At 40.6% G+C, this 12,589-nt stretch overlaps 1 protein-coding gene across 1 annotated transcript in view; it reads left to right on the top strand.

Moving 5' to 3' along the window:
- The window catches only part of MICU2 (mitochondrial calcium uptake 2), a 137,966-nt gene that overhangs the window by 61,163 nt on the left and 64,214 nt on the right, over positions 1–12,589 (top strand). The window lies entirely within an intron of this gene.

The following is a 12,589-nucleotide window of genomic DNA, read 5'->3' as shown; positions in this document are numbered from 1 at the left end:
AAAAATAATGCCCTAAAATATAATACTTTTAGACTATTCTCTCCCCCATAGACTTCAATGCCGTAAACATATTTCATCCAGTTTTTCTCAGTCTAATAGATGTTTTTAAATGTCATAAAACATTCACTAAGTAGGAAGCATTTTTAAAGCATCAGTAATTATTAAAACCAAGAGAGTGAGTGAGGCAGAGTGTCTTAAAAAGAAGAAGAAGCCACGGCGTGAATGCAGAGGAACACCAGCATGTTCTGGGCAGGAGAAGTGCTCACCAAAAAGAGTATGGCAGAGGGATCACAGAGGTGGAAGAACAGCAGGAGGAAGTTACCAGAGAAGCCAAGAGGAGAAAGTGCTGAAGAAAGAGCAGACGTGTAAAAGTTCCATCCAGGAGGGAGGCTGACTGGACTAAGCACTTTGCAGTACTTACTACATTGAGCAGCAAGGAAACTTTCTGACCCCTCTCCAAGTGTAGAGTCAGAGATGTCTGTCCAGATTGCAAACTGTTGAGAATAGGGGCAAGTGAAATTTCAGTGCAGATACTTGAAAGATAGAAAAGTGTAAACAGAAGGTACGAAGAATAGTGCAGTGGTGGGGGTTGGAGGTGGCTGCTAAGTACCATCAAGTTGGAACTGACTCACAGGTGACCCTCCAGCAGGTTTTCAGAGGCTGTAAATCACACGAGAGGAGATTGCCTGTCTCTCTGCAGTGGAGCAGCTGGTGGATTCAAACCGTGTGCCTTCAGTTTGGCAGCTCAACTCCTCTCCACTAAGGCACCAAAACTCCCTGTGGAAGATGGAAAAAACTATATTCATAGAGACATTTGAGCCTGTTAATGCCAATGAGAAGGAGAGTTGAATAATAGACGAGAGACACGATTATCTTCGGGGTTTAGTGAGAGGCTCAGCATTAGATGGGAGGATTGAGGCTCCGTTGTGTCTGTTAGAAGGGATGAAAGATCGGTATGTAGGGCAAATATTTTGCAAGTTTAGTGGTTATAAGTTAAGTCAGGTTGGCTTGGATTTTCTTTAAAATTTAAGATAGTAGAGTTAAAGATTATGGAGAAAGGCGATTTAAAATAGCTTCTGTAATAAGAACTGAGAACCAAAGAAACAATGAAGTATTGCTGATATTGTGATGCCTAAAAAAAAAAAAAGAAAATAGATCATGAAATAGTAGAGCTACCATTTCCCAACCTCCTACATGAAACATGAAGACAGCAGTATTAATCAAATTTTGTTGGAAAAAAAAATGCATGGAATAAAAGTTATGTGGGTCTGGAGTTAATATTATAAACAAGAAAGATTTTTAGTAATAAGCAGTGGTACCAAACGAGGATAACCGAGAAGAAAGTACGATAGGCCTATATGAAAAGACAAAAGTGGAATAGCCACAAGAAAGGTACTGGATAGAGCGGGAGGACCAGGGTAGAGAAGAGCTTGTGGTTGTAGAATCGGGTGTTTGAATTTACAGGCTCAGCGATGAAGAGTTTCCAGATGATTACAGGGCTTAGGATGTGATCATGGGTGGCTAAAACAGGAAAGGTGGAAAATTAATTTAGTGACATTACCAAGGATCTGAGAACTAGGATATCGCCATTTGTATGTTGAAGTCATCCAGGATGACACACAAAGACACTGGTACTAAAGTCTCCAGTGAGTAAGCAATCATGAAAAGTTTGGTAGATGTACTGAGAAGAGAAGAAAGGATAGTCTATCTCCATGCCATTAACCTCAGCAGAAGGTTTTCACAGAAAGTTAGAGTATAAAGTTCTCTGGTAGAAAATGAGTGAGCACCATTTGATACATCCCCTTAGTAAAAAACCATGCAAGGAGATTAATCATGAAGTGACTGGGTTAAGGATGTCTAATATGAGATGGGATTTTCAGAGATCACAGGAGAATAATTTGGATAGAAAGAGAGAAGCGGAATTGATTGAATTGGGAAAAACACCATGCAGTGAGCAGAGTACAGCTGAAGAGAACAGATACCACCGCAGAAAAGGAAGGTAGACTTGCTGGAGGATTGTTGGGTAGCAGCCAGACGAGCAGAGAACAAATAATACTTGGCTTAGTAGGTCTTATTAAAGAGATGTAGCCTTATCCTGACAACAATGGATTGATATTGAAGAGTTGTTGTGTTTATGTGCCATCAAGTCACTTGTAACTCATAGCAACCCTATGTACAACAGCCCTGAACTCTGCTCTATCCTGTGCTAAGTTTACTGTCTCCAACACACCTACCCTCATTACTCCCGTCACTGTATCAATCCATCTCATCAGTGGACTCCCCCTCTCTCTCCATCCTTCCACCCTTCCAAACATGATATCCTTCTCCAAGAACAGGTCCCTCCTTGAAACATGCATGAAGTCTGTCAGACGAAGCCTCAGAATCCTTGCTTCCAAGAAGCAGTCTGGCTTCACCCTCTCTAGGACGAACCTGTTTGTTCTCCTTGAAATCCATGGTATATTCAAAACTCTTCTCCAGCACTACAGCTCAAAGGCATCAATTCTGTTTCTATCATCCCTAGTCATTGTCCAGCTCTCTGATGCATAGCAAGCAATTGCGAAGACTATGGCCTAGATCAGGCGCACCTTAGCCTCCAGACTGATGTCATTGCTCTTCAGTACTCTGGAGAGGTCCCTGACAGCCAACTTTCCCAATGCAATTCATCTGATTTCCTGGCTGCTGGTACCAAGAGTGTTGATTTTGAAGCTAAGTAAACTAAAGCTGTTAACAATCTCAATCTCCTCACCATCCATCATGATGTTTCCAATTGGCCCAGTGGTGAGAATCTTTGTTTTCTGGATGTTGAGCTTCAATCCATATTGAAGGCTGCAGTCCTTGACCTTCTGCAGCAAGCGCTTCAGGTCCTCCTCAGTTTCAACAAGCAAGTTTGTGTCATCTGCATAAAGCAGGTGGTTGATGAATCTTCCTCCAATCCTGAGATGTCACATTCCTTCTCATACAGCCCATCTGCCCAGATGATCTGTTCTGCATATAGATTGAAAAGTTATGAAGTCAGGATACATCCCTGGTGTACACCCTTTCCAATTTTGAACCATGTACTGTCTCCTTGCTCTCTTCTGATAACGGCCTTCTGGTCCAAGTATAGGTTTTGCATAAGCACAATCAAATGTTCTAGGATTGCCATTCTTCTCAGAGTCAGCCACAGTTTGTTACGATCCACACAGTCAAACACCTTTGCATAGTCAATAAAACACAGATAAGACATTTCTTTGGTATTCTCTGCTTTCAGCCAGGATCCATCTAACATTAGCTATAATATCCCTAGTACCATGGCCTCTTCTAAACTCAGCCTGCACATCTAGCAGTTCTCTGTTGATGTGCTGCTCCAGTCACTTTTGGATAATTTTCAACAGAATCTTGCTTGCATGTGATATTAATGATATTGTTCTGTCGGGTCACCTTTCTTGGAATGGCAACAAAATAAATCTCTTCCAGTCAGTTGGCCAGCTGACTGTCCTCCAAATTTCTTGCCACAACTTAGTGAGCGCATCCAGGGCAGTATCTTTTTGTTGAAATGTGTCAATTGGTATGCCATAATTTCCTGGAGCCTTATTTTTTGCCAATTCTTTCAGAGCAGCTTAAAGTGTTGTAAGTAAGAAATTATTACATCTGACTAGAAAATCACACTGGTGTGATAAATGCATTGGAAGGGGGGCAGAAGAGGAGACAATTAGTAAGATTTTGCAGCAACTTTAGCAAGAGATCATGTTCTATAAATGAGTACACATTTAATAGGTGTTCTGCTGATATGATTGATACAAATTGGTGACTGAATGTGTGAGAGGAGGAAGAGGAAGGAATTAGGTATGATAACCGTGTTTTTAGTTTGGGCAACTAGGTGAGTGACTGTGCCAGAGATACACAAATTGTAGGAAAAGGACTAAGTTAGGTGGAGGGGAGGAGGCAGAATGAGACCTGTGTAGAACATGTTGTTGTTATGTGCCGTTGATGTACTCACGACTGATAGTGACCCTGTGTACAACATCTCTGAACCCTGCTCTATCCTGTGCCAACTTTGTTGTCTCTGACACATCAACCCCCATTAGTCCCGTCACTGAATCAATCCATCTCATTGAGGGTCTTTCTCTCTTGTGCTGTTCCTCCACCCTGCCAAGCATGATGTCCCTCTCAGGGACTGGTCCCTCTTTGAAACATGCCCAAAGTATGTCAGACAGAGCTTCAGAATCCTTACCTCCAAGGAGCAGCATGGTTTCACCATCTCAAACCTCTGACACTGGTGTCACAGTTTCAGGACAAACCTGTTTGTTCTCCTAGAAGTCCACTGGGTCGATGGGCAGCATCTTGATAAAGAGATTGAGATTGTTAACAACTTTAGTTTGCTTGGCTCCACAATCAACACTCTTGATACCAGCGGTCAGGAGAAAGATGAACTGCATTGGGAAAGTTGGCTGTCAGGGACCTCATCAGAGTACTGAAGAGCAATGATGTCAGTCTGTAAATTACGGTGAACCTGATCCAGGCCATAGTCTTCACAGTACCTTGTGATACATCAGAAAGTTGGACGATGTCTAGGGATGATAAAACGAGAATTGATGCCTTTGAGCTGAGTAGAACATAGCAGGTTTAAATTTTAGCATTGCCATCATCCAGATGGCATTTGAAGAAGTCTTGGGGGCATTGTGTGTACTTATTACAGTGCTGACTGAAAAGTTAGTAATAAAAAAATACCAACTGCCTGTGAAAAAAAGATGGACCGTTTCCTCCTTTCGAGATGTGCAGCCTCAGTAATGTCATGGAGGGTCTCTACAGTTGGAACAGATTGAACTGCAGTGGGGGTATGAAACCTAAAGGAAGACAGCCAGATTCATATGCTGTGTCATCTGCAGAACACCACTGTGTGTCCCTGCCACCTTCCTTCTCAAAGGACTGGGCAATTATGTAATGAAGCGCTACTTCTCTATGGTTCTTTCTTCCCAAGCTTTCCCATATCCATCATTCTGTGACACATTTTCATTGTTCTAATCCTACAACCCTCAAACGATTAGTACTTTAAGGGGTTGTGGTGGTTCAGCAGTAGAATTCTCACCTTGCATGCATGAAAACTCAAGTTCAGTTCCCAGTCAGCACCCCTCATGGGAGTGGGTTTTTTAGCTTTTCAGAAATGGTGTGTGAATCCAGAGTTGCAGATTAGGCAATGCAGAAAGCGTGCGTGGATTAAGGAGAGAAGAGACCTTAAGGTCAAACATCACGTTTAAGAGCAGGGAAAGAAAGAGAGCCCTTTAAGGAGGCTTGAGAAGGTGTGACCAGAGTCCAGAATTCAGCCAGGGGAGTTGCTGTATCAGAGCTGTGCTGGTAGCTTGCTGATAAGGTAACAGCCATGATACCTATCAGCTGTGATTGCAGATCCTCATGAAGCTTCCCAGGCACCCCTTACTGGGTACTACGTTGTTGTTGTTGTTGTTGTTGTTGTTGTTGTTGTTGTTGTTGTTGTTAAGTGCCGCGAGCCGAGCATGACTCATAGTGACCCTATGAACAAAGAATTTGAACCCTGCTCTGTAACTATGATCGTTTTTCTAATGCTTATAGAGTTTCCAGAGGCATGTTGTTTAGGAAGTAGATACCAATCCTGCTTCCAAGCCTGTCTGAGAGCTTCACCAAAAACTTTCCACCATGGTTAACCATTATGGTATTTGACACACCAGTAATACAGTATTCAGCATCACAGCAACCTTAAGTTACCTCAGTACAGCAAACTCACAGACCAGTGCTATACCACTTAGAAGAATGTTCTTCCCAAGCAAACTGACAGACCAGTGCTGTACCACTTAGAAGAATGTTCTTCCCAAGCAAACTGACAGACCAGTGCTGTACCACTTAGAAGAATGTTCTTCCCAAGCACAATTAACACCAGCCGACTTTTAAATACAACTTAAATATAACTTACCCTCCAGAATCCAACTGTTTCACACACGAGCCTCCAAACTGGAGGGGTTACATGGGTTAAGGATTTAATCCTAATAGCCCTTCTATGAAGAATATACTCTTACTTAATAACCCTGTTTTATAGATGAGGTGACTGAGGCACAGAGGTTAAATAACCTAACCAAGATCACACACAAGTTAATAAATTCATAAATATCATTCCTCTCTATTCTCATACCCAACTCACAGCTGTCAAGTCAGTAGTGACTCATAGCAACTCTCCACTTAAATATTTAAGGGAGAAGACTGACCACCCATCTTCCTGTGGTGAGTCAACCAGTGGATCCAAACTGCCAGCCTGTCAGCAGCTGGATACATTATGTACCAAGTCACTAGGGCTCCTTAGTCATCCATCAAAAATAAATACCATTTGGATATGTTTGCATATGATGTTTGGATATGTTTGCTCATAAGATAGGCAGAGTAACTCCACTCATCCTTTTTAATCTAAGTACCAGTTTACATTTGACAAGGTACAGAAAAAAGTGTTCACATGAAATTGGTAAAGAATTAATAAGAGTTAATGCTCTTTCCTGTTGTAGTTTGGTTTTTAATATATTTTTATTGGTTTTCATGTAATAATCATATTGTGTTTCATTCATATACATTGTGTTTTATACAGTCTTTCATTTACAGTCCTTCCCATTGTTTGAGGAAAGAAGTGGAGGATGAAAAAGCAAGTGTAATTATTAAATCAGCCATTCATAATCTTTTTATTGAATATGGAAATATTTTTATAATTATCCTAAGATTTACAGCATTTTCAAATTGTTGTTGTTGTTATGTGCTGTTAAGTTGCCTGCGACTCATAGCGACCCTATGTACAATAGCCCTAAACACTGTCCTGTCCTGTGCCAATCTCACTGTCTCAAACACCCCCATTCCGATTACCCCCATCACTGAATCAGTCCACCTCATAGAGGGTCTTCCCATCCTGTGCTGTCTCTCCACCGTTCCAAGCGTGATGTCCCTCTCCAAGGACTAGTCCCTCCTTGCAACATGTCCAAAGTATGTCAGATGAAGCCTCAGAATCCTTGCCTCCAGGGAGCAGCCCGGTTTAACCCTCTCCAGGATGAATCTGTTTGTTTTCTTAGCTGTCCATGGTAACACTCAATACTCTTCTCCAGCACCACAACTCAAAGACATCAATTCTCCTTTTATCCTCCCTAGTCATTGTCCAACTCTCTGACGCATAATAAGTGATTGCAAAGACCATGGCCTGTATCAGGTGCAGATAATGTCTCTCACCTAATATTTCATAAAGAAGAAAAACCAGATATGACAAGAAAAATTTAATAATGTTCGCATCCGAGCTCCAGAAAGGAAATTAACTAGTTTATTGTTAAACATATTAATTCTTTTTTAAATTTTTGTTTTATATTGGCTTGCATATACAATTTGTGTACATTGTGTTTCACATTTTCCTTCATTTACATTGTGTTTCATACAGTCATTCTCATGTGTTCTGCTTTAAAAAATTAATCACCATTGAACTATGCCCACCATTGCCCCATCTGTGCAAATCCCTGCTGGATCTTTCCCATTTCCCTTACCTCTTCCATGCACTCACCAAATTGTGTGACCCCATGATCTACCCCCTACCTGTCCTTACTCCTCTGCTCCCACTTATTCCTCCCTTGGACCTCTATACACATTTTACTAGTAGTTATCCTTCTATTTTCACAATAATGGTCGTATGCAGTATTTGTCCTTATGATACTCAGCATAATGCTCTCCGGTCTCTTCCAAGTTATGTAGTCTTTTTCAAAATCATTGCTCTTGAGTGCTGCATAGTATTCCATCGTGTGAACATACCACAGTGGAATATACCCCAAGGAAATTAGAACTGAGACACAAACAGAGATTTGTACACCAGTTTTCATAGCAGCGTTATTCACCATCACAAGAACATGGAAACAGCCCAAAATGCCCAACCACAATCATATGGATTAAGAAATTGTCATACATTTGCATGTTGGAAAAGTATTACTTTTTGCTTATGACTAAATAGTCAGTGAACCACATAGACTTTAATTTTATTCCAGAAGTATTTGTTCCTTATACTAATGTCTAGGGAGCTCTAGTGACCTCGGGGTAAAAAGTTGTACTGCAAAGAAAAAGGCATGCTTTTCGAATCCACAGTGGCTCTGTAGGAGAAAGATGGCCAGGCAGTGTCGTCCCATATGGATTTCAGCCTCTGAAAATCCACAGGAAGGTCAGTTCCAAAAGTAGAAAACAACATACTAAGTGTCTAGTTGTCCTTCTACCACTCCACTCTACTCTTTCTCTTATTCCTTTCCTTTGTGACATCAGAGTGTCCCTATACTTTAAGAAATAAATTTCCTCAGAATTTTTTTTTATCATTATTAATTATTTTTTAATGCAACGTATATATTTTTACTGGTTCAGTGACTGGGATAATCGGGATGGGAGTGTCAGAGACAGTGCAGTTGGCACAGGACAGAGCAGAATTTAGAGCTGTTGTACATACAGTCGCTATGAGTCGCAAGCGACTGGGCAGCACATAGCAACAACAACAGCGTGTATTTTTACAGCATATTCTTTCTAATTTTTTTCCCCACTCATTCATTGTTGCACATTTTCTTCCCTGCCCACCCCTCCCCCAGTTCACTTTTCTCTTTGAAGAAAAAAAAAGTTTTTCATTGTTAGACAATTCCCCCCAGCCCACAGTCCACTTTAATATGCATTTCTTTTTCTGTAATCTTGTCATGAAAATAATACCTAATCCTATTTTCCTTTTAAACAGTTCTCTCCCTCATCTGTTTCAATGCAGTATACATTATAATACTGGGAACTAGTGGACAAGAGTGTGAATGTAAATAAGTGTTAACAGACCTAATCTAAAATTTTTTTCTTGTTTTATGACCTAGTGAATTAATCTCTTTCCTCTTTACTTTCATTGTCTTTAAAACAAACAGCAGTGCCTGCCTTATGAGGGTGTTGGAAGAATTTGATAAAATGTTTTTATAGTATCTAGTACATAGACCTTAGAAATATGACTAGGCACATGGACTTGTTGTACTTGGCTGTGTGACCTTAGGCAAATTACTTAAAATCTCTAAGCCTCAGCTACCTTACTGAATGCCTGGGACATTGTATGTTTATTGTTGATAATATTGGTGACATTGTTCATTGCTATATTTTTCATAAGATTTTCTATTAACTAGACTCCTTAGTAAGGAGTCTGGGTGGCACAGTGGGTTAAGTGTTTGACAGCTAACCAGAAAATCAGCATTTTTAATCCACCACCTAACTTCTCTGCAAGAGAAAGATGTAGCAAAGGAGCTCTGGTAGCCTAGTGGCAAGAAGCTGTGCTGCAATCCCAAAGGTGCATGGTTCTTCTGCTGGAGATAGAGGGGCAATCTCCTCCTGTGCCGGTCAGATCTGACTCGATAGTACACAGCAAGGAAAAAGGAGAGAGAGAAAGATCTAACAATCAGCTTCTGTGAAGATTTCCAGCCTTGCAAAACTCTATGAGTCAGAATCAATTCTATAGCAGTGGGTGTGGTTTGAGTTGAACTCGTTGTTGTTGTTGTTGTTGTTGTTGTTGTTGTTGTTATGTGCCGTCAAATCACTTGCGACTCATAGCAACCCTATGTACAATAGCCCTGAAACCTGCTCTATCCTGTGCCAACCTTATTTGTCTCTGAAACACTTACCTCCATTACCCTAGTCACTGAATAAATCTATCTAATTGAGGGTCTTCCTCTCCTGAGCTGTCCCTCCACCCTCCCAAGTATGACATCCCTCTCCAAGGATTGATCCCTTCTTACAACATGTCCAAAGAATGTCAGATGAAGCCTCAGAATCCTTGCCTCCAGGTAGCAACTTGGTTTCACCCTCTCAAGGACAAACCTGTTTATTCTCCTGGCAGTCCTTGGTATATTCAACACTCTTCTCCAGCACCACAGCTCAAAGGCATCAAATCTCTTTCTATCATCCCTAGTCATTGTCCAACTTTCTGACACATAGCAAGTAATTGTGAAGACTCTGGTCTGGATCAGGCACACTTTAGTCTCATGATTGACGTCCTTGCTCTCCAGAAAATTGAACTCATTAGAAAGTTTATGATTAAAATAATTTCATTTTACTCAGATCCAAAATCAACGTACATGGTAATGGAACTGAAAAAATCAAAAGACATGTTGCGTTGGGAAAATCCACTGTCAAGGACCTGTCCTAAGTGCTTAAAAAACAGAGATATCACTTTAAAGACCAAAGTGCTCCTGGATAAAAGCCAGGATCTTTTCCGTTACTTCTTATGAACAGTGAATAAGGATGACAGAGAAAAAAAAAATTGATGCATTTGAGTTGTGGTGTTGGAGAAGAGTGATGACTATCCCATGGATTGCCAAAAGAACAAATAGGTCTTGGAGAAGTGCAACCAGGGTGCTCCTTAGAGGCGAGGGTACTGAAACTTTGTCTCACATACTTTGGTCATGTTGTCAGGAAAGGACAGTTCTTGGAAAAGAACGTAGCATGGGGAAAGATCTTTGACAACATGCATTGACAGAGTGACTAACAATGGACTTGAGCATATTGGAGATTGGAGGATGGTGCAGGACAGGACAAGGTCCAGATCTGTTTTTCATAGAGTTGCGATGAGTGTAGTAGACCCGACGGCACCTTGCTACAACGCTTTTGAACACATCGTAATTTTATAAGATTTGTATTTGGGAACTTCTTTCATAGCCAGCCCTGTGGCACTTAACAACAACAAATTAACCTAGCACTACAGAGTGGATTTGGGTATAATAATCAGACCTAAATCACAAAGAGTAATATTTGGATTAAAGATACCGCTTTGGTGTATCTTTTTATGACATACTTTTCTGAAAGCACTCTGACATGTTACTGTATTTACTAGATGTCAAAATGTGGATAGTATCTATGGTTAACCGAGTGATGAGGCCCAGTGATTAAAGCGCTTGACTGCTGACCAGGAGGTCAGTCGTTTGACCCCACTAGCTGCTTCTTGAAGATGCAGCAGTTTTCTTCCATGAAGATTACAGCCTTGGAAACTCTCTATGACAGGGTTGTTCTGTCTCATAGTAGTCAGAATCAACTGCATTGGGGTTTGGGGAGAGTTGAGTTCTGATTATCTGATATTTTTTTTCCCCCTGAAGGAATGAAAAATAGAATTCTTGAATAATTTTTATCTAATGACGATTAAGCCTAAGAATAGACTGAGTCGGCTATAATGTAAAGCACTATTTAAATAGAATGTGATTTTGCAGATTTTATTAAGAAATTCTTTTCAAAGCAAATAATAAGATAAAAACTGAAAAGTGTACTGTAAGAATCTTACCACATTTGGGGATATTTACTGCTGATAGCCTCTAAGCCCTACTCTTCCTCTTCTGCTCTGTCCCTGCATCAAACAAGCTGCTCAGAAAGGCAGCATGCTCCCTTCCCTCGCCCAAGCAAGAGAGTTAAGCCCCTGTGCTCTTTGGAAAGTCTCACTAGGCCTGCCCCAAACCACAGTAAAGCCCTGGCCAGTTTCCTTGCTTTGCCCTCTCCCACCTACCTCTTCAGTTTTGCTTGAAGGGCCTGCCATGTGCTCTAAGTTGTGTATATTACAAACCTTCTCATCCCTCCCTGGTGTCATCAGTCTTGACATCTGAACCAAACCATGATTGAGGTTCCACCTGCCTCAGCAAGTGAACATAATGGGAAGTTAGTTCGAGTGGAACCCCTCGAATGGAGATTCTGTATAACTAAACAAGAGAATATCTAGGAGATTCCTCTTTAATATAGTATAAGATCCATTTTCCTGGACCTTTGCAATATAGTTGAGATCTAGAGAGAAGTATCTAGAGAGGCTTGTTTCCAGCCACTAATCTTACAAACTTTGGGCAGTGCCTTAAGCCTTTTATTGCCTCTATTTGGAATACCATTCATAGTATCAGAAGACAAACAACTTCACTCACCTTATTCTGTGAAAATAATTTCTTGCTACTGAGCAGGATTTCTCTCTCTGACTCTCAGTCTCTCTGTGTGTATTAGTATTGTTACATAAAAATAAGAGGGATGAAGCCATTCCTCTTATCACCCACTTAAGGTTAGTTTGTATTTTATCACCAAAATTAAGTCCATTTAACAATAAAGTTGTTGTAAATTTTAGAAAGAACGCATTCATTTACCGGCATCTGCGTCTTCATATGATTTTTATTTTAGTTTTTTAAACTTTTATTGGGATTTGAGTAAAAATTTACAGAGCAAATTGGTTCTCCATTTAATAATTTATACACTGTTTTGTGGCACTGATTATAATTCCCCTCCCCCATTTTAACATCATTCTTTCTATTTCTTCCCTGCATTTTCTGTTTCCTTTCGTCCTTCGGCCTATCCCTTCCTGCTTCCTTAGCTTTATCCCTTAGAAAATGCAGCCCTTTGGATTTTGTGAGGCAGCCTTAGTATGGATTGCATCTCAATGTCAAGAAAACAAAAACTAGACCACTAAGCAGCAACATGATGGGTTGAGAAGAGATCAAAACTGTCAACAGCTTTCCCGAATAAGCAAAGCACTCCTTAAGAATAGAAGAACGGTAGGAGGTATCTCACTCCCTGATTTCAAATCCTACTACACTGCCGTAGTAGTAAA

The sequence above is a fragment of the Elephantulus edwardii genome, unplaced genomic scaffold (assembly GCF_000299155.1).
Source record: "Elephantulus edwardii isolate Elephantulus edwardi_28Jun2011 unplaced genomic scaffold, EleEdw1.0 scaffold00135, whole genome shotgun sequence".
NCBI classification, from domain to species: Eukaryota; Metazoa; Chordata; class Mammalia; order Macroscelidea; family Macroscelididae; genus Elephantulus; species Elephantulus edwardii.
This window is presented reverse-complemented; position numbering and strand designations above follow the sequence as displayed.